Here is a 23,752-nt window from a genome sequence, read left to right as displayed (position 1 = left end):
TCTCTCCGCTCTCTCTCTTTTCTCACTACCTCGTACCTCTGCAGCGCCATCTCCCTCGATCTACCTTTCCTCCGTCTTATCCTTTTCCTCTTGTACCAGCGCCCTCTTCATTCACTCCTTCTCTACGCCAAGTCTCCTTTTCCCTTCGTCATGCTGCTCCTTATTTTCCACCTTCCGCTAAAGCCTTCTCCTTACACTCCATACACTCCACCATTTCTCCCAACTCCACCTTCTCTCTTCTATCCAATATTCCATTCTACTTACTCCATCTCGTTCTTAACACCTCGCTCCAACATGGAGCACTACCACACGCTTGTCACTACTTCAGCCGCCATCTTGTCGATCCAAATAGTAATATATAAATCCTATTACTAATAATGCAAAAAGCATGCCTATTGTGCAAAATTAAAGATATACAAGCAAAAATGCATATTGTTTTTAATTTGACTTTCTTTCAATATAGTTTTAATAATTTAACATATAATTTAACTTGAATACAATTAACACAAGAGAAATATAGAAAATTAATAAATATTTAACACAATAAATTATACGATTGTTTTTTAAAAGAAATATATAAAAAGTATACAAAATTTTCAACGGTATATTTAGTTGCTAATAATATTTTATTTATATCTTAAAATTGGTTGCTGGAAATATATTATTGTTTTCTTATTTTATTTTTACTTAAAACTTTTATTCTGAAAGAACTTTAAGAGTTAAAATTAATTAAATTTAATTAAAAGTTTTAACTTAGAAATTAAACAAATTTATTTTGACATAAGTAATTAAAGTTAAATAATAATGAGTTTAAGCATTACTTTATTGTTGTTATGTCCTTTTTAAATATTTCTTGTTAATTAAAATAATAAGAAACTTTAAATATAATATTTCAAAGCATAAGTTTTATACTTTTATTACTTTTATATTTATTTAAATAATACAACCTTACAATTAACTATAAATTTAAACTTATTAAATATAGCAACCAAAGATTTATAAAGTAAAAAAATACTGGCTATAAATATATTAATATTTAATAATTAAGAATAATTAATAACAAAAAATATAACAATAAAAATAAGAAAATTAATAGGTTATTATATAATATTTAGATTTTTATTAAGCATTGTTTACTTTTTATTATCCATATCGAGAGGAATTTTAGGTATAAATACCTAAAAATCCAAATTTTAATAAAGGAACACTCCCGTTTAAATTAATATAATATATTCTAATATCATTATCAATAACTTAGTGTATTTGACTTAAAAAAATCTTTTAATATAGGTCAACCAAAGTTAATAAACTTTGAAGAAGTACCTGATAATTTAAATTCTGTTTAAAATATCGAAATTTCGTGTATATCAAAGTTCGAGCGCAAGTTCAAGTCGTTTGTCTTTTTCTTTATAAAATAAAAGATGAATTAAAATATCTATATTCGTATGTGTAATTTCTTTTAATTATTCGGTTTCTGTTATTTTCTTTTCTGTGCAATACTTTTTTAGCTGAGAAAGTAACGTTTTCCGAAGTGAATCTCCGATTCTCATAACAATTGTCTGCAGCGTGCCGTTTACAGAATAAAAGAATTAAATATTAAATAAAAAATTCTTTATGGAGAACGGGCGAAATCATTAAGCAATTCATTAGAGGACAGCCGAAATCATTAAGCAAACGATTCATTCTCTTATCTTCAGACAGCGATTTTCTTCTTCAACTTCACAAGTATTTAATTCATATTCATTCTTTACTCTAGCACGAAATATGTTTGCCTAAAGCTATTTCTTAAAGATTATTTTAATTTTAATATTCAGTTAAAACATGTGTGATATGTCACATATTCAAATACTAACTTTCACTTTTACGAGAATAAAAATATGAGTTTATTGAAACCAGATGTATAAAAACATAAATAAATAGTACAATATAATGTAATATAAATCAAACCAACATTGTTCTTTAAAAGCCTTGAATATCAAGACATCGGTTATATAGTTTCATCACCTTATATACTTTCTTCGACTGTTTTCTTACTACGGAAAGACTATTCGCCGCGGAGCCATCTCGCGGTACAATGGCGGTACTAACTGTGCCAGCGTAAAGCACTCGCGAGAAACTCACTTTAAATATTGATCAAATAATTGCCGTGCGCTCAGACAAATTTTATTTAAATAGTTAGCTTTTTCAACAATTTTTAAGAAAGACAATCTAAAATATAAAATATAAAATGCAAAATAAATCTAATATTGATTTTCTAAACAAAATATTGTAATTCATTCAGAAAATACTAAAAATATTATAAATAAAAAGAATTAACTGTGATATATGTATGCTTAAAAAATGTGCAATTATTCTTGAAGTACAATTTTGAAGTATTATGACATGAAATATTAATATAAAAGAATTTTAAAAAAGTCAAGCAGTTCTTAGTATTAAGAAGTACTAGTATTAAGTATTAATACTATTAGTATTACTTCTACCAAAAGCGCCTTGTAAACCCTAAGGGGAAGGGATTCAAGACACTAAAATTAGGCGTGCTATTAATGGTGCAATAGTTATCGAGATTCCGGGGCCAGAGGGAAAGAAGCTCGCGAGTTCCCTGAGTTCAACATTGGCGGAGGTTCTTGGCCAAGAAGCAAAAGTGGGCAACCCGGTTGCTATGGGTGAAATCCGCTTAAGAGGAATTGCTGAGTCAACTGCTGTCGATGAGATTCGCACTGAACTTAGACGCGTAGGTGATTGTAAATTCGAGGACTTACAGGTTAGTAATATTGGGATGATGCGCAATGGTATGGGGATTGCTTGGGTTCGTTGCCCACTGGAGGTTGCTGTCCGAATTGCGGAGTGCGGTACGATTGCGCTGGGCTGGACGCGGATAAGGGCAGAATTGCTCAGAAAGCGTCCGGTTCAGTGCTTTAAGTGCTGGAGATTCGGCCACGTTCGGGGTAGCTGTAGGTCAGAGATCAACAGGACCGGTTCGTGTTTTAGATGTGGCCAATCGGGTCACAAACTGGGCGACAAGGCCTAAATGCGCTGTCTGTTGTGACCTCAAAAAAGAACACAGTCATAAACTTGGCTCTCCGCAATGTTTGGAGAACCAAGGTTTTCAAACTGGTGTACAACGCGTAAGAAGTAATATTGGACAATCGCGTACGAAGGAGGGGACTGTCTATCTTAGTCGTACTTAATGGCTGAACCCAACGATCTTAAATTTATTCAGATCAACTTAAACCGAAGCTGGGCTGCTCTTGACATGCTCAAACAATACTCCGTAGAGTCTAGTGTGGGACTTTGTATAATTTCGGAGCCTCCGGCTAATGTGATAGAGAATAACAGATGGTTTTCTAGTGAGAATCCTTTTTTGGAGGAACTAAATAATTACGCGAATATTCTGCGAGGTCCCGTATTGCTCTGCGGAGATTTTAACGCGTGGTCACTGTTATGGGGCTCTAACGGCACGAACGGTCGCGGAGTATTACTTGAGAATTGATCGGCGGCTTATGATTTGAGACTTTTGAATGTAAGGGGTCTTTGCACTTGCGTCAGGCCTCAGGGCAGCTCGGTTGTTGACCTGACCTGGTCCTCCGCATCGATGGTTAATAACATCTTAAATTGGTCGGTATTGGAGGACGTAGAGACTCTCTCCGACCACCAATATATAGAAATCATCCTTTCTGATTCGAGTATTGGTTCAAGAAAAACAAGTAAACATAAATTACGTTGGAATTTTAAGAAAATGGATACCGAATTGTTTACTAATGCTTTAGAGTTCTTCTCGAACGTAACCATACCGGAAAAAACTTTCGGTAGTCCAGTTCTGTATGCAAAATGGCTAAAAGAGCTAATGACCAACGCGTGTAACCTTTCGACTCCAAAGGTTTCAACACGTAATAATAGAAGATCCGTATATTGGTGGTCGGAGGAGATAGCTGCGCTCAGGAGCGCGGCTGTTCGTGCTAGAAGGCTATGGACTAGAGCCAAAAGAGGAAGGGGCAGCCCAACTGAGATAAACGTATATAGAGTGGGTTACAGATCTGTCAGGAGAGATTTGCGCAATTCAATTAAAAGAGCGAAAAATAGATCTTGGAGAGAGTTGATCTCCACCATAAATAAAGACCCATGGGGTCTTCCGTACAAGATCGTGCTGAACAAAATTCGTAAATCCGATCCCACAATGTCGGAGACTATAGATAGGAGCAACTTGGATAGATTGCTTAACTCGTTGTTCCCCCGCGGTCGGGTTGTCGGAAGAGATCCGAACATACCGATCGAGGAGTGGGCAGATGGATCGGAGGTAACCATGAATGACGTTGTAGAAAACGTGATTAGACACACTGCTAAAAATAAGGCACCGGGGCCTGATAATATCAAGGCTACTGTATGGAAGAAAGTTCCATGTATAGTTTTGGAGCACTTGGGGAGGATTCTAACCCTCTGTTTGAGGGAAGGAGTATTCCTCAAGGAGTGGAAAAAAGCGGTATTAGTGTTAATACTTAAAGGAATTGCCAAGACCCCGGAGGAGATCAGGGCGCGTCCGATCTGTCTGCTCGACGAAGTCGGTAAAACGTTCGAAAGGATCATTGCCGAAAGAATTAATCGATGGTTTATCGACAATCCGGAACACGAATTGTCTGAGAATCAATTCGGGTTCAGAAGCAATAGATCCACGGTTGACGCGCTTACGAGGGTGCGGGAATATACTCAACCCGTTCTGGATTGCGATGAGTTTGCGTTCGCGGTGAGTCTGGACATTGCGAATGCGTTCAACTCGGTCCCGTGGAGCGTCATAAATACTGCTATGGAGGAGAAACGAATTCCTGCGTATCTTCGAAGGATTGTCGCTGATTATCTCCCCTGCAGATCTGTGATCTACAAAGACATCGAAGGTAATATGATAGAGAGACCTGTGACGGCGGGCGTTCCACAGGGGTCGGTCTTAGGACCACTCCTGTGGAACATTGCCTTCGATTCCGTTCTTAGACTAAATCTCGATGAGAGGTGTCATATCGTGTGTTACGCGGATGACACCCTTATTATATCAGCGTCGTATAGTATATTTGGTGCGTTGGCGCGGGTCAACTTGCAAGTGGCAGGAGTAGTGCAGCATATCGAAAGTCTTGGGCTCACGGTTGCGGAGTCCAAGACGGAAGCTATTCTGTTCTGCAGGAAGAGGCCGAGGTCGCTGCCCTTGGTGGCGGTTGGCGCTTCTAAAATTCCTATTAAAGATAGCATGAAATACCTGGGAGTAATGATCGATGGATCTTGGAACTTTAAAACTCATTTCTCTTACATCGAGAATAAAGTTGCGAAAGTCTCCAGAGCACTGTGCGGGCTAATGCCTAATCTTAGGGGACCCGGAGAGAGGAAGCGACAGCTGTACTCGGGGGTCCTGACCTCGGTCGCTCTGTACGCGTCTCCGGTGTGGGCGGGGACCTTGGCGAAGTCTCCGGAGAGGATTTTGAGACCTTTACGACGTCTCCAAAGAACGATAGCCATAAGAACTATAGCAGCATATAGAACGGTTTCGTTTAACGCGGCGACATTGTTGGCCAGAATGCCTCCGTGGGTTCTGGAGGTTGCGTTGCGTCGTCGTGTTTACGAGAGAATTAGTGAACTGAGAAGTACAGATACTTGGTCTATAGATGCAGTATCTGAAATACGCGTGCAGGAGGGCATCCTGTTGACTCGTCAATGGGATGTGTTCCTGCAGAAACCTGGAGGATGGGGCCTCAGAACGGTAAACGCAATACGCCCTCATCTAGAGAGATGGCTTACGCGAAAATTCGGTGAAATTACATTTCACGGTGCCCAAATGCTAACCTGCCACGACAGCTTTGGGCATTTTTTGTGTAAAATTCGGCGGTGTGACGTGGCTTCTTGTTACCACTGCACATGCGATGACGACACGCTGAAGCACACTCTTGCGGAGTGTCCAGCGTGGGTTGTGCAGAGAGACAGGCTAATAACCTAATTCAATGTGAATCCTGCGACGGCCCTGACGTTAGAAATAGTCATAAATAATATCCTCGATAAGAGAGACAAATGGACTGCGTTCATCGAGTTTGCGACAGATGTAATGATGTTGTAGGAGGGGGAGGAGGGAAGACGCGAGAGAGGTTCTCTGTCCCCTCCTCCTCCTCCCCCGTCCTTGGATTAGACAAGAACAACATGGGGTTTTTCTTCTTTAGTAGTTCGAGAACCCCATATTAATCATATCACAGGTGAAGTGAGCGGGGGATCTCACTTGTACCATTGCACGTGATGGGTTAGGTTGGGCGGGATGGACTGGCATTGCACGAGGCGTCGGTCTCATCCCTATTACGAAGATGTCCTTCTAGAATGAACCATTTATACTCGGTTAGGATGGGAACTCCAGAGGGTAACTCCTTCTGAGTCCCCGACATTTAGTAGTGCTTTTCCTTGTTAGTAGCGCGTTTTTACGCAAGGCCTGGGTGTTATCTGGAAGTTATGCGAAAGCGGTTCCCGGGTAACACCCACTTGGCACAGGTGGCCTCCGTTGGGGTTTAGTGGGTAGTCAGGCCTTCTGTCTGGAGTCTCCACACTACCTGAAGTCATACCCGAGGCGGAGGGTGTGCGTTAACCAACCGACCTTCAGTCGGGCATTCCCCAACAAAAAAAAAAAAAATTCTAAGGGGACAATAAAAAAACTGACTTTATCCTTATAAATAAAAAAAGTATTTGAAAAGACTCGTTAATATACAGGGTTTGTCAAAAGTGTGGAAACCCCTAAATAATTTTTGTAAAAATGAAAATATCAAAAAACGGTAAAACACGTATTTTGATTTATCAAAAAAGCTACCCTATGACATGGATACCGATCATCCCCCACCCCCTGGTACGCGGGGGCAAGAGGGGGGTTGAAAATTTTAAATTGGATTAAGGGTCGAGTGGGGGCTTGTTTGAAAGGTCTTTTCATAACAAACACACCCTTAAAATTTTAAGTCGCTACGACCCCCTCATTCAAAATGGCGGCCGTTCAAATTTCGAAATTTCATGCACTTAGTGTTATCCAGGATCAACTGCGTGGAAGTGGCATGAATTTGATCCCTTGTGTGTGTGTGTGTGTGTGTGTGCGCGCGTGTGGCTAAACAAGTGTGAATGTGTACATAGTGGTGATAGGTTGCAGAACAGACGATTGAAAACTGTTATCTCTCTTTAATGATTCAAAACTTTTTACTCCGTGTTTTAAAATAAATTTTACTCAGTGTGTTAAAGTAAATGCTGAAAGTGGCTGCCATTTACTTCCTGACAATATGCCAATCTTTGATAGAATGCAGAAATGGCTCTACGATTCGTCTCAAAAGGTATCAAATCTATTTCATCCCTTATTCGCTGTATCAATTCTTGGATGCTTTCAGGTTTTGTTTTGTAAACCTTACTCTTCAGGTATCCCCATAGATAATAATCAAGAGGAGTTAGATCTGGTGACCGAGGTGGCCAATCCTCTCCTCCCTCATTTCTGTTCCTTCTTCCTATCCATCGTAATGGAAAAGTCTCATTTAAAATTTGACGTGGCCGTAAACCAAAATGAGCAGGAGCTCCATCATGCTGAAACCATATTTCTTCGAAATTATTTGGAAAACTATTTCGTATGGGTGGAATTATTTGATCTACAAGTAATCTCTCATATCTTTGAGCGTTCAGATTTTCTTAAAAAAAAAACGGCCCTATTAAGTAGCCATCTATTATTCCACACCATACATTAATTTTTTGTGGATATTGTATGTGAGTTTCCCGCACCCAATTCGGATTCTCATCTGACCATAAACGAATATTTTGATTATTAACTTCTCCCGTTAACGTGAAAGTTGCCTCGTCTGTAAAAACAATTTGATAAGGGAAGATGGGCCGGACATCTATTAGTGCCATCATTCTTTCACAAAAACCTATACGACGCTCCAGATCTCCGTCTTGCAATTCTTGAACATATTGTAATTTGTATGGATAGAACTTTTTCTTTAAAATTCTCCAAACGGACTTGGGAGCAATATCGTGAATTTGAGCGGCTCTGTTAATAGTAGAATTGGGATCTTCAATAAATGTCTGCATAACATCAAGTTGTTTTTCTTCGTTAGTGGCAGACGATGGTCTCCCTGATTTAGGGCGATTTTTTACGCTACCAGTTTCTCTAAAACGTTCTATTGTTTTTAAGACAGTGGACTTATTAATTCGACGATTCGGATACGTCTCATTAAATAATTGAGCGACAGCAGCGTACGATCGCTCGTTGTCACCCCATCCACGCATCATGAGGATAGTGATTCTTTCACGTTCCGACAATTCGCCAGCCATTTTTAAAACGTTTAATTTTTAATCTGCCTAAAATCTGTGAAAACAACTGATTTTGAGTAGCCATGAGAACAACTGATTTTGAGTAGCCGTGAGAACAACTGATTTTGAGTAGCCGTGAGAACCACTGATTTTGAGTAGCCGTGAGAACGACTGATTTTGAGTAGCCGCGAGAATAAATGATTTTATGTAGCTGTGAGAACAATGAAAAACTTACCTCTATCTTGCCTTACATGGTAGGATCCTCCTCATTTATTTAAAATCAGTTGTTCTCACGGCTACTCAAAATCAGTTGTTCTCACGGCTACTAAAAATCAGTTGTTCTCACGGCTACTCAAAATCAGTTGTTCTCACGGCTACTCAAAATCAGTTGTTTTCATAGATTTTAGGCAGATTAAAAATTAAACGTTTTAAAAATGGCTGGCGAATTGTCGGAACGTGAAAGAATCACTATCCTCATGATGCGTGGATGGGGTGACAACGAGCGATCGTACGCTGCTGTCGCTTGATTATTTAATGAGACGTATCCGAATCGTCGAATTAATAAGTCCACTGTCTTAAAAACAATAGAACGTTTTAGAGAAACTGGTAGCGTAAAAAATCGCCCTAAATCAGGGAGACCATCGTCTGCCATTAACGAAGAAAAACAACTTGATGTTATACAGACATTTATTGAAGATCCCAATTCTACTATTAACAGAGCCGCTCAAATTCACGATATTGCTCCCAAGTCCGTTTGGAGAATTTTAAAGAAAAACAAGTTGCATCCATACAAATTACAATATGTTCAAGAATTGCAAGACGGAGATCTGGAGCGTCGTATAGGTTTTTGTGAAAGAATGATGGCACTAATAGATGTCCGGCCCATCTTCCCTTATCAAATTGTTTTTACAGACGAGGCAACTTTCACGTTAACGGGAGAAGTTGATAATCAAAATTTTCGTTTATGGTCAGATGAGAATCCGAATTGGGTGCGGGAAACTCACACACAATATCCACAAAAAATTAATGTATGGTGTGGAATAATAGATGGCTACTTAATAGGGCCGTTTTTTTTTTTGAAGAAAATCTGAACGCTCAAAGATATGAGAGATTACTTGTAGATCAAATAATTCCACCCATACGAAATATTTTTCCAAATAATTTCGAAGAAATATGGTTTCAGCATGATGGAGCTCCTGCTCATTTTGGTTTACGGCCACGTCAAATTTTAAATGAGACTTTTCCATTACGATGGATAGGAAGAAGGAACAGAAATGAGGGAGGAGAGGATTGGCCACCTCGGTCACCAGATCTAACTCCTCTTGATTATTATCTATGGGGATACCTGAAGAGTAAGGTTTACAAAACAAAACCTGAAAGCATCCAAGAATTGATACAGCGAATAAGGGATGAAATAGATTTGATACCTTTTGAGACGAATCGTAGAGCCATTTCTGCATTCTATCAAAGATTGGCATATTGTCAGGAAGTAAATGGCAGCCACTTTCAGCATTTACTTTAACACACTGAGTAAAATTTATTTTAAAACACGGAGTAAAAGATTTTGAATCATTAAAGAGAGATAACAGTTTTCAATCGTCTGTTCTGCAACCTATCACCACTATGTACACATTCACACTTGTTTAGCCACACGCGCGCGCACACACACACACACACACACAAGGGATCAAATTCATGCCACTTCCACGCAGTTGATCCTGGATAACACTAAGTGCATGAAATTTCGAAATTTGAACGGCCGCCATTTTGAATGAGGGGATCGTAGCGACTTAAAATTTTAAGGGTGTGTTTGTTATGAAAAGACCTTTCAAACGAGCCCCCACTCGACCCTTAATCCAATTTAAAATTTTCAACCCCCATCTTACCCCCGCGTACCAGGGGGTGGGGGATGATCGGTATCCATGTCATAGGGTAGCTTTTTTGATAAATCAATATACGTGTTTTACCGTTTTTTGATATTTTCATTTTTACAAAAATTATTTAGGGGTTTCCACACTTTTGACAAACCCTGTATATTTAATTTTTCCAAAAGAAATTATATTTATCTAAATCTAATCTAATTATATTATCAATACTATAATGTGTTCCATTAATTTCTATCCATTTAATATTATTATAATCATATAAAAAGAACTAAAATGTGATTCTTAAAATCGGCCACAGAGCCAAGCCCGAAAATTAATTCCAATTTTTCGGCACGGTATCTCGAATTGAGATTACAACGTTCCATCAAATTAATAATCCTCGACTTATTACAACGGGAACATAGGCGAGAAAAATATTGGTCCGAAAAGTCGCTGAAGCGGGAATTGAACCCGCGTCTTTCGCTTGCCGGGCGACTGCTCTTACCACTGAGCTATTCAGACCCCTTCGATCCTATATTTTTCATTTGCCTTCTAATGAATGTTAGTAAATAGCGCCATGAGTTAGGCCGAGACGCGTTATAAATTAAGAAAAATCTTTTTATCGGCTCTCAGTATTTAATAACTAAAATGTGATTCTTAAAATCGGCCACAGAGCCAAGCCCGAAAATTAATTCCAATTTTTCGGCACGGTATCTCGAATTGAGATTACAACGTTCCATCAAATTAATAATCCTCGACTTATTACAACGGGAACATAGGCGAGAAAAATATTGGTCCGAAAAGTCGCTGAAGCGGGAATTGAACCCGCGTCTTTCGCTTGCCGGGCGACTGCTCTTACCACTGAGCTATTCAGACCCCTTCGATCCTATATTTTTCATTTGCCTTCTAATGAATGTTAGTAAATAGCGCCATGAGTTAGGCCGAGACGCGTTATAAATTAAGAAAAATCTTTTTATCGGCTCTCAGTATTTAATAACTAAAATGTGATTCTTAAAATCGGCCACAGAGCCAAGCCCGAAAATTAATTCCAATTTTTCGGCACGGTATCTCGAATTGAGATTACAACGTTCCATCAAATTAATAATCCTCGACTTATTACAACGGGAACATAGGCGAGAAAAATATTGGTCCGAAAAGTCGCTGAAGCGGGAATTGAACCCGCGTCTTTCGCTTGCCGGGCGACTGCTCTTACCACTGAGCTATTCAGACCCCTTCGATCCTATATTTTTCATTTGCCTTCTAATGAATGTTAGTAAATAGCGCCATGAGTTAGGCCGAGACGCGTTATAAATTAAGAAAAATCTTTTTATCGGCTCTCAGTATTTAATAACTAAAATGTGATTCTTAAAATCGGCCACAGAGCCAAGCCCGAAAATTAATTCCAATTTTTCGGCATGGTATCTCGAATTGAGATTACAACGTTCCATCAAATTAATAATCCTCGACTTATTACAACGGGAACATAGGCGAGAAAAATATTGGTCCGAAAAGTCGCTGAAGCGGGAATTGAACCCGCGTCTTTCGCTTGCCGGGCGACTGCTCTTACCACTGAGTTCCCGTTGTAATAAGTCGAGGATTATTAATTTGATGGAACGTTGTAATCTCAATTCGAGATACCGTGCCGAAAAATTGGAATTAATTTTCGGGCTTGGCTCTGTGGCCGATTTTAAGAATCACATTTTAGTTATTAAATACTGAGAGCCGATAAAAAGATTTTTCTTAATATATAAAAAGAAGTTATCTGATAACATTTGCAAATATTTTTATTATCTAATAAAGCAGCTTTTGAAGCAAATGTTCCACACTTAACTCTGTCAGAAAAATCTTCATTGCAAATTAATCTATCACACAGCTGTAATTAATATTTTAAAGATAAGGTGTAACATAGATTTTTACATGATGTAATAACTTTACTGTTTTCTTTAATTGGTTTGTGTTTAGCTTTGAAACGCGTTGATGCCATATATTTAAAATCCAAATATTTTCACTATTCTAGAATAATGAAAATAAGTAATGTTTTATTCTCAATTTTGTTTTAAATAACTTAAGCAATTGTTTGAAATATTCAGTCACAAGTGAATAAAAAAATTAATAATTTCAGCAGAAAAGGTTGGCAACATAATAATATAAATAATTTCACGTAACATTAAGTACAGTTTACAATAAGGATTGTTTATAAATATTAAATTACCGTTTATGTGAAGTTAAAATTTATAATTAAGTAAAACATTTCAGATTCACATTTCTGATAAAATTATCAAATTATTTTTAATAAAATCTTGTAATTTGAGAGAAATGTGTTTATTAGAGGAACTACTGAAATAGATTTATCTTTCGTTTAAAAATTTAAAGAAAAAAATTCTTTATATATAAAATTATTTAAAATTTTTCCGACATCGTATCTGTATATGCATTCTAACAAGTCATGCATTGCATCAACACTAATATTAATTGTTACATGAAAATTTGGTATTGCATTATATACGCAATTTTGTACGCCAAAACATTTTTCCATGAAATACAGTAAATAATTCGTTTCTGTTCTTAAAAAGCTGACATTTTCTTTAACTTTTTTTCTAAAACTATCCTCATAACAAATTCTACAACTGTTTTTTGAATTAAAACTCAGTAAAATCTAAAATAGTATTCAGTCCTAAGTTGTCTTCTACAATATAGGCTAAAGTAAAGAAAATTTGTTTTTCTTGACCCCATTAACATTAATAATAATTCTAAATTTTGGTAAATCTGTAATATGTTCAATATTATAAAAAATTTTGTTTCCTAATGACTTATAATCTTGATAATTATGTATTTGAAACAAAAAGATGTTCTTTAGCGTACTTGAATATTTATCTGGTAATCCATGTATCCAATAAACTACTCCTTATTTATGATGTATTAATTTATGTAAACCTAAAGAATTATTTATTTCCAAGTCGTCAAAGTATAAAATTCACGGAAGTGTTATTTTTTCTGTTATTTTACATTCAATTGATTTCCAAAATGGACTATTAAAAAATATAGTGTAATTGCTCCCTTTTTACATTTTTTTATGACACAAAATAAATTCAGAAACGTTTGGAAGTTCAAGAAATTTTACTAGAACTATTTTTAAAGAAATAAAACTTGGTTTTTTCTCGCAAATTACAGTTTTTCTTACAGTAAGTTCAACTTTTTTCGGTGTTAGAAATTAATTAAGAGCAAGTAATGAAAGTTCATTAAAACAATTTATAGATTTTAAATATTTCAATGCTAAAATTTACTTTTGATAAGTCTAAATCCATATTTAAAAATATTTATAAATGTGCATAAATCTATATTATCATTAGATCTATTATTAATAATGGTTAAAAAAAATTGAAATGTATGATTTATATAAATGATAATTTCGTGAACTATTTTTCTATTAAATGAACCGTAAACATATAAAATGAATCAAAAAACGATGTATTAAAACTTTTTTTTGAAAAGTAAGAAAATATTCATATTTTTTGCTTTTGTAATATCAGATTCTTTATCGTTTCTTAATACTAATACTTAGTAGAAGCGTAACTGGCATATCGATCAATAAAACTGAATCCATAATTCTGAGTACTAGCAAAAATAATCTATCTGAAAACATATCGATCTCTCCAATTGTGTTAAAAAAAATCAAAATTTGAAACTGATTTTGATTTTCCGACACATGTTACAGTAGAATTTCCTAAAGAGATTGAATATCTCAGACGATACAAATGAGCTAAATTTAAAACATAATTGGAGAAATAAAAATACAAGACAAACAAAAAAAAGAACATATTTAGATATTTGTCCGGACTGGGATATTGGCAACTTAAAAAAGATAAACAAAAATTAAGGCAAAGAGAAGAGGCCATAAGAGCAACACAAAGTAATTGGTTCGCAAAAGAAATTTATTATTTTTATACAAAAATATCTAAAATCGCGAACCTTTCGGTCCAATTTTTTGAACTTTCTTCAGCGCGAAAATATTAGTTAAGGACAATAGCTTAAGACGCAGATTATACCTAACATCAGGAACGAAATATAATTAAGAATATTTTTCATACAGTCATAAAACATAGTCGAAAAATATAAGTTACAAGTATAAGACAAAAAAATTGGATATAGAAGTAAACTAAATAAAAATAATTGTTGTAACGCAACGCATTAGTATATAAAAAACTGTTCTTAATACCCGTATTCATAGATGATCCTTATCTTAAGGATTGAGGAAGCCTTATTGGAGGATTCCTTATTTTATCAAGGCCTCCTTGTTTCATAATAAAACCTTAAGACTTTCTTCCAGAAGTAAGTTATTTTCTAGGAACTTTGGTAAATTATAGATTTAATTTGAATTGTGTCAATGTTCAGAGTGCAATTTGAGCAATGACAGCAAATTAATAATAACCTATTTTTCTTCAATTGACTGATCTCTCATCTCTCATATAATATTTTTAATACAAAATTAAGTGCAATATATAAGTGTATAATTATGGACTGTGAATCAAAAAATGTTCCTTACACGGAAACGGAGCGAATGCTCCTTGCTCAATTAATATCAGAAGAAAAAGCTATCGAAAATAAAAAAACAGGAGGTTCCGATCTCAAAGATAAAGCTGCGGCGTGGGAAAGAATTACTGCAAGATACTGCAGCCAAGGCTTCACACCACGTACCAGCAAACAACTTAAAAAATGCTGGGATAATATGAAAGTATGTTAATAATAATTTAATAATTTTCTTAATATATGTAGTTAATATATATTTACATTCTTATTAGAAAGGATACTGATATTAATTTATGAAACATTATTTTAGAAAAAAGAAGTTAAATACTTCGATAAAAGTGCAGCGTCTTATGACAGGTGGAGGCATTCCACCAGCAATGCCCGCTGACCCAGTCATGAATTTTATGGATGCTACCACTCCAAATCTAGACGTTGAAGTGTCGTGTTCATTTTATAGTTCAGCTCAATATATGAAAAAGAATGTATGATATATTTTCGTGTTTATATATAATATTTCTTCCAATATAATATTCACTCGCGCCGACAAAGGTAACATAACTGTAGCCATAGAAAAAGACATTTACTTGAATAAAATGAAGAACGTACTAAAAGAACAGGACACTTACACCATCATTAGTAAAAATCCAGTTAAAAAATTAGAAAATGACTTGAATAACACCTTAAAAAGATGGTTAAACAAAGAATACATAACGAAACAAAAATATTATGCACTCAAATCTAGCGACCTAGATCTACCTAAAGCATACGGTATTCCTAAAATTCATAAAAAAGACATTCCTTATCGCATCATAGTTTCATCTATCAATAGTCCGTTATATAAAGTAGCTAATTACATACACAATATATTAATTAAAAGTTTACCAAAACCACGTAGCTTCATAAAAAATAGTTTTCAATTACACGATATTCTTTCCGATCTTCATATCGATAATGAATTCTCTTTGTGTTCTTTCGATGTTGTGTCTCTGTTCACAAACACACCCATAGATTTAGCTATAAACGGATTGAACAATAGATGGTCTTATATTAAAGAAAAAACGGTATTGCCACAGAATGAGTTTATGAACATGGTACAATTTATATTAACTTCGAGTTATTTTAAATTTAATGACACTATATACAAACAAACTTACGGCACACCCATGGGTTCACCATTATCCCCAATAATTTCAGATATTGTACTCCAGGACATAGAAAACAAAGCTCTACATAAAATAAAAAACAGTATACTATATTATTACAGATACGTAGACGACATTATAATAGCAGCCAAACACACAGAAATCACGAAAATATTAAATTTATTTAATTCATATCACGAAAGAGTTAAATTTACTATTGAAAATGAAAAAAATAATAGTTTGAGCTTTTTGGATCTGAATTTAATCCGTAAAAATAATAAATTATAAATTGATTGGTACCACAAAGACACATTCTCTGGCAGATACCTTTCTTATTACTCACATCATCCAAAATGCCATAAAATAGGCACAATATTCGGTTTAACAGATAGGGCAATACTATTGTCAGATCCAATATATCACACAAAAAATATAACATATTGCATCGAAATGCTAATAGAAAATGGATACCCATTATCATTTATTTTCAAATATATCAACATAAGAATTAAAAAAATTTTAACAACCATGTCAAAAAACTACAATAAGAACGATGATCTTAACGAAATGGGAAGGACACAAAGAACGTTCATAGGTATTCCATATATCAAAAGTCTCTCTGAACATCTTATTAAAACATTCAAACAAATAGAATATTCACCAGGTTACAGTTGTTATAATAAATTAAACAGATTCATTAAATTACACAAAGACCCAACCGAACATATGTCTCATAATAATATCATATATAAAATAAGATGCAATGATTGCGACGCATCTTATGTAGGTCAGACTAAAAGAAAAATGAACACCAGTATAAATGAACATAAAAGAAATATTAAACAGTCGAATTTGACCGTGGATTCTCAACATATAATCGACTTGAATCATCGTATGGATTGGAACGATGTTCAAATTTTAGATCATGAGAATAATTATTATAAACGACTAATATCACAATCTATACACATCAAACAACAAAAAAATAGTTTGAACCTTCAAGAAGATACAGATTTATTAGATAAGACATATTTTCCATTACTCGACACAGTAAACAACAAATAAAAATAATGTTCACTTTGTAACTTAGAATATAATAATCTGATACAGATAGACTTTTCATACATTCTAATAATATCACATAATAGAACATCATACACACAGCCTAAGATAAAAAATGTGAGTGCTACTGCTATATTAATGTAAGTTTATGAACGTCGCTTGACAAAAATCACATACTTCATTGTAAGTTTATAACATTATTCATTTTTATTCATTTTTTTTGTATAGATTGACTAACTTAAATTCCGACCAGTATTTAATCAATTCGATGAACATGAACAAATTGTAACTAAGAAACACAGCGATTGATAAGACACAAGTAAGTGTCGAAACGTATCGCGAAATTTAATCATTGTATATCATGTATTAAAATATATTTATTAAGCATTAACCATTATCTGCTCGTTAATAAAGCCTTTGTACATTTTTTGATTATTTCATAATATTTCTTGATCTGAAAAAAACCGTTTTTCAAAATATAACATTTGTTACAATTTGTACTTATCTCTTTTCAGACCATATAAAAAGTAACTTAAAAAGGCAGTTAATAATTTCTAGTGATGACGAGAATGAAGATTCGATAATAATAGGAGATAATATAGAAAACGTTTCTTCACAAATAATTCTGCATAAAGAAAATTCTACAAGCCAAGATTCAATGTGCAATATAAATAAAATTGCTGCGTGCGAAACTATGAAAAAGAACCCAGTAAAAATCCTAGCATGCAAGATTGATCTTCGGAATATAAAAGATGAAAAAGAGTTACGATTAATAAAGTTTCACGAAGATTCGATAATAATAGAAGGTGATATAGAAAACGTTTCTTCACAAGTAACTCTGCATAAAGAAAATTCTACAGGTCAAGATTTGATGTGTAATATAAATAAAATTGCTGCGTGTGGAACCATGAAAAAGAACCAAATCCCAGCATCCAAGATTGATCTTCGGAATATAAAAGATGAAAAGGAGTTACGATTAATAAAGTGTCGCGAAGCAATTGAACAACAGCGGGAACTTCATTCAATGAAAATGAAAGTTGCTCATACGGAGGTCAAAATCGCAATGCTCAAACTTTCAATGGCTGAAAACAAAGACCAAATACAGTCCGAATCCTTACTATAATTTAAAATACATTATTCTATTCTATTATAGTTTATTATAAGTTATTAATTATATTAGTTATTAGTTTATTGTAGTTTATTCTAGTTATTATGGTTTATTCTAGTTATGTACTCTTCCAGTTCTTGTATTTAAGATACATGTGATTCTTGTTTAATATAGTATATGTTGATTTGATATCGTATAAGTCGCATAAGTTTATACCAAAGAGTATGTTGGTAATTAAATGTGTTCTTTTTCGTTTTATGTAAATCTCATGTGTTTAAGTATGTTAATATAAAATTAAATAGTTTTATTTTACATGTGATAATAGAATGTTTTATGTTTTATGAAAAATATACATATGTTTTATGAAAAATGCCTCATTATAAAAGCTCTTCTATGTGCAAGTCCAATGCCATCTTCTTCTCGATTATGAACAGCCTCGAATACTTTATTTTGTATATGTTCTTCTTCAATTTCCTCAAATCTATGCTGAATACATATATTATGCAAAACAGCAGTAGCACAAATAATTGCAACCGATGTACTTAGTTTTGTCCTCAAACCGTAATATAAGCATGGAAAGCAGCGCTTCCAAACTCCGAATAGCTGCTTAACAATAACTCTGGTCTTCTTATGTGCATTATTATATCTAATTTCCGCATTGTTATTAGGCCTCAATACAGGAGTCAGTAAATATCTTCGACATGCGTATCCACTATCTCCAAGTAAAATCCCATTAAAATGTCCCAATTCGAAACGACATCGAACACCGCTTCGATCAAAGATTACAGCATCATGCACCGAACCAGGATGTCTCACAACAATGTCCAAAATTTCTCTTTCAGGTCCGCATACAACCTATAGCAGACAAAATATTTTAACTTTAAATTGGGATTTTACTTGAAGATATAGTGGATACGCATGTCGAAGATATTTACTGACTCCTGTATTAAGGTCTAATAACAATGCGGAAATTAGATATAATAATGCACATAAGAAGACCAGAGTTACATACCTGTACATTTAATGAAAACCATCCTTTTCGATTCCGAAACACTTCTCCATTATTTCCTCCAGGATTGACAATGCGTATATGGGTACAATCGATACAGCCTATTATACTTGGAAAATTCGCTATCTCATAAAATTTATTAGTATTTTGCCTTTGACGCTGTTGTGTAGAGAAGTTTATGTATTATCCTACATGGGATGCTAAAATTGTTGACACTCGTGCAACAATACGCGATACCGATGCTTGACTGTACCCTCTAATATCTCCATTAACAAGCTGAATAAAAAGTATACCAAATATTTTTCATAAAAAAATATGTATCTGACAAGCAAAAGACAATATTTACATACATACTTGAAAGCTACTTGTTGCATAAAATCGTAATCCCTATCTAAAAAAAGGCTGTTATTGACATTGTTGTCGCTTTTCCGCGATACTAATTGGCTGTCTCGTTCGCGCACTTACTTCATTCGTTCGTGCGACTTGCTTCACTCGTTTAATTTGACAGTTTGACAGTTTGACGGTTTTACATGTCACAATTCAGAAGACGAAGAAAGAAGAAAGAGAAAGGTATGTAAAAATTAAATTTATTAAATTATAATTTATTATAATTAGTCGCTCGCGAAAAGTTACGCGCCGAACGTCAACCGGGGGTTGACGCCGAGCCGACCGATTATCCGACGAGAATTGCCGGAATAGAAAGAGTTCGAGGCGATCGACTACTACGAGTATGTGAGTACACGTGATAATATACGCGCGTGATATCTCCTACGCCGTCGATCTCAACCGGAGCGAACCAAGGTCCGAGAGTCCAAGGATCTGTGAGAATGTCGAATGTCTCGTGACGTGAAAATGTTTGACGGTTCGGTATCGCGAAACGAGTCCTCGGATTCCAGTTCCAGATAAACGAGTTATTTCCTAAAAATCTAATCGAGAGATGCAGATAATGTAAGGATGGTCAGGATGGTCGAAGTATTGACCATAAAATAAGTAAATTATAATTATATATTATTAAAAAATAATAAAAATAAAAGTATGAAAAAACTATGGCCATCTTACCCGAGTTTACCCTATTGTTTTTTTTTATTACTTATATATAAAGTCATTTTAAATAATGCATTGATATTTTTATATATTTTGCTATTTTTTTATATATTTTATATTTTAATCTGACACATTTTGAAAAACAAAAAATATATATATATGTATATATATATATATATATATATATATACTTTTCGGTAATCTTACTTTAATAATTTTCTGTACAGAATAATGAGATAATTAAACTGGTATAAAAAAAACATGGTTTTTTAAAAATCTATAGAAAGTATACAATTGCACATCTTGTATAATTCTATTTGAATTATTTTGTATTTATTAAGATATAATTGATTTTATATATTTATATACATCCTAATTGTTCCAATCTTTTTTAAATAATAACATAAATGTTTTATTTATAGTTCAAGAAGAGTCGAGAGAGAAAAGAAAAGAGAGTGGGAGAAAGAAAAAGTATTATTTAAAATTAAAGAAGAGGGAAATTAAGCAAAAGAGATAGAGAGAAAGAGAGAGATAGACAGATAGAGAGAGAGAGAGAGAGAGAGAGAGAGAGAGAGAGAGAGAGAGAGAGAGAGAGAGAGAGAGAGAGAGAGAGAGAGAGAGAGAGAGAGAGAGAGAGAGAGAGAGAGAGAGAGAGAGAGAGAGAGAGAGAGAGAGAGAGAGAGAGAGAAGAGAGAGAGAGAGAGAGAGAGAGAGAGAGAGAGAGAGAGAGAGAGAGAGAGAGAGAGAGAGAGAGAGAGAGAGAGAGAAACAATTACAGTTGCAGTTGAGCTGTCATAATCATCGTTAGACACATAACGAAGGTATATAAATTATAATGTAACCCATAAATTTTATTTCCGTTTTCACTATTTTTTTATAAATACTATGGTCATCTTTTCTTCATAATTTGGGTAAGATGGCCCACTTTTATTATAAAAATATTATTAAAATATGTATTTTGTTTATTTATGTATATTTTATTTATTTACTTCTGTTCTGTTTTAAAGATTGTTTCAAAGATTATTTTTAGTTAAAAAAATCAATCTGTAAGATTATATTTAAAATTTAATTTTTTTATAAAAGATTTTATTTTATATTAAAAAAGTATATTAATGTTTATATGTTCAATGTGTAGCGACACATGTGCGTTACACCCGCTCGTCAATTCCGAAGGGTTCATTCTTCCAGCTTATTTATCACGACGTAATTTAAAGTCACATATATCCTCTATACTTTCACCTATTGTAAAACTTGAGATTTTCACCAATACGCGTTGCCGCACGGGTTCGGCACACATGGTCGAGGCGCATTGTCTTCGGCATGTGTGGCCCAGAACCTTTTCGCTGCAATAGAACGTCTCCACATGAGATCTCGAGTTTTACCCTAAAATCGTTCCTTCTTCATATTTTATTGTTAACATATGTATGCACGTGCTACGCGAGGATCGGAGAAAATAGAAAACATCTAACCAGTCTTGCCAGAACGCTCAACGAGAACGCTCAACGCGAACGCTCAACGCTCTTCGGTCCTCGCCTTCGAATAAATAGCGATAATCGATTATACGAAGTTATTCATTTACTCAATACATTCGACGCGCGCACCCACATAAGTGGTGACCCCGACGTGATCGCGTGTACGTGAAAATCAGTAGACTCACGCCGTGAAACGCTTACGAAAAGTGCGCACACAAATCCACAAGTTGGTGAAGTGTTTGTGGGTAACCGCGCCAAGTACGAACGAACCGAGAGTGAGTTTAAGACAGTCGACCGGTATCAACTCCGACATGGCCGAGGAAACTACCACCGCGTCCGCAACCGCGCCAAACGCGACAGGCATTTTTGCCTCCGCCGCGTCGGTCGACCGCGTCGCGATCAAAATACCGCCATTCTGGGCTCACGACCCCGAATTGTGGTTCCGACAAGTGGAGAGCCAGTTCGCGCTCTCCGGCATAACCGGTGACGACACCAAGTTTAACTATGTCTCGGGCAACCTGGAAGCCAGATACGCTGCGGAAGTCCGGGACATTCTGATCAACCCTCCCGCGACCGGCAAATACCAGCTCCTTAAAACAGAGGTCACCCGCCGACTTAGCACCTCGCAAGTACGAAAGACGCGGCAGCTACTAGAGCACGAGGACATTGGAGATCGAAAACCGTCGCAGTTCCTTCGCCATCTGCGCGGGTTGGCGAGCACGACCGTCCCAGACGACCTATTGAAGACGATTTGGCTAGGACGTCTTCCGGGGTCCATGCAGGCCATACTTGTGACACAAACGGAAGCGGGCTTGGACAAAATGGCTGAACTCGCCGACGCTATCGGAGACGCTCTGCCCGAAAAAAGACACGTGGCGGCCGTGTCTTCCGATACGATGGGGCCACTGGCCGAACAATTGGCCGTCCTTACCGCGAAGATGGCCGAGATGATGACCGGGCTCCGCCAAGAAGTCGCCGCGCTCAGTGATCACATACCAGCCCGCAGCCATCGGCAACGGGAGCGGCGATCCCCAGCCCGATCGCGCTCGCGCAGTCGCGGCCACGGTAAAGATGGAATGTGCTGGTACCACTGGCGGTTCGGTGCCGACGCAACCAAGTGTGAGGCACCGTGCGGATTCCGTGCGGGAAACGACCAAGGCGGTCGTTAATGGAGGCAAGCGACCTGTGCCCTACGTCCCTCCGCCTTTTCGTCACGGACAAGGACTCCAAGACGGAATTTTTGGTCGACACCGGCGCCGATCTCTGCGTATACCCGCGATCGTTCCTACGCGGGCTGCGGGAAAGGTCAACATACGAGCTCACCGCAGCAAACGACACGGTTATCGCGACCTACGGGACGATCACGATCATTCTCAATCTCGGGCTACGCAGAGCATACGCTTGGAGGTTCGTTGTCGCCGGATTTCCTCGCATTCTATGGACTGCTCGTCGATATTCGCGGTCGTCGTCTCCTGGACCAGCTGACCTCATTGGCTGCCAAAGGACACGTAGCGGCATGTAACATCCCTAGTATCAAAACGATCGCCGGAACGTCGATCTACCACGAGCAGCTACTGCAGTTTCCGGAGATCACACGTCCGGGCGGCGCTCCCTCTGAACCGAAACATTCGACCCAACATCACATCCGCACATCACCAGGTCCTCCAGTGGCAAATAAACCGAGGCGGTTACCGACGGTGCGAGCGGCCAAGAAGGAATTTGAAACCATGATCCGGTTCGGAACGGCACGATCATCCGAAAGCTGTTGGGCATCGCCGCTGCACATGGTCCCGAAGAAAGCGAGCGACGAATGGCGACTGTGCGGAGACTATCGGGGATTGAACGCAAGGACTCTACCAGACCGATACCCCGTTCGACACATAGAAGACTTCGCGCAGTCGTTACGGGGCAAAAACATCTTTTCGACACTCGACCTAGTCCGCGCGTACAATCAGATTCCCGTCGCACCCGAGGACATGAAGAAAACGGCCATCACAACACCGTTCGGGTTATTTGAATTCCCGTTCATGTCGTTTGGCCTGCGCAACGCTGCGCAAACCTTCCAGCGCTTCATCAATGAGGTTCTCCGAGGCCTGGACTTCTGCTACGCGTACATCGATGACATACTCGTCGCTTCGACTTCCGAGCACGAACACCTCCGACATTTGGAGACCGTGTACGAACGGTTAAGAAAATACGGGATCGTCATCAACCAGACCAAGTGCGTGTTC

At 36.6% G+C, this 23,752-nt stretch overlaps 3 non-coding genes across 3 annotated transcripts; all 3 read right to left on the bottom strand.

Moving 5' to 3' along the window:
* Positions 1 to 10,605: 10,605 nt before the first annotated feature.
* Positions 10,606 to 10,679, bottom strand: Trnaa-ggc (transfer RNA alanine (anticodon GGC)). The gene has a single exon. It is a non-coding gene; the product is annotated as a tRNA-Ala (tRNA).
* Positions 10,680 to 10,959: 280 nt separating this feature from the next.
* On the bottom strand, positions 10,960 to 11,033 carry Trnaa-ggc (transfer RNA alanine (anticodon GGC)). The gene has a single exon. It is a non-coding gene; the product is annotated as a tRNA-Ala (tRNA).
* A 280-nt stretch (positions 11,034 to 11,313) lies between these two features.
* Positions 11,314 to 11,387, bottom strand: Trnaa-ggc (transfer RNA alanine (anticodon GGC)). Its single transcript has one exon. It is a non-coding gene; the product is annotated as a tRNA-Ala (tRNA).
* Between the last annotated feature and the right edge of the window lie 12,365 nt (positions 11,388 to 23,752).

This window comes from Prenolepis imparis, unplaced genomic scaffold, assembly GCF_030444845.1.
Source record: "Prenolepis imparis isolate NDT839.2.m4 unplaced genomic scaffold, iyPreImpa1.0 SCAF_80, whole genome shotgun sequence".
Taxonomy (NCBI): domain Eukaryota; kingdom Metazoa; phylum Arthropoda; class Insecta; order Hymenoptera; family Formicidae; genus Prenolepis; species Prenolepis imparis.
Note: the sequence above shows the minus strand (reverse complement) of the source record. Positions and strands in the feature narration are given on the sequence as shown.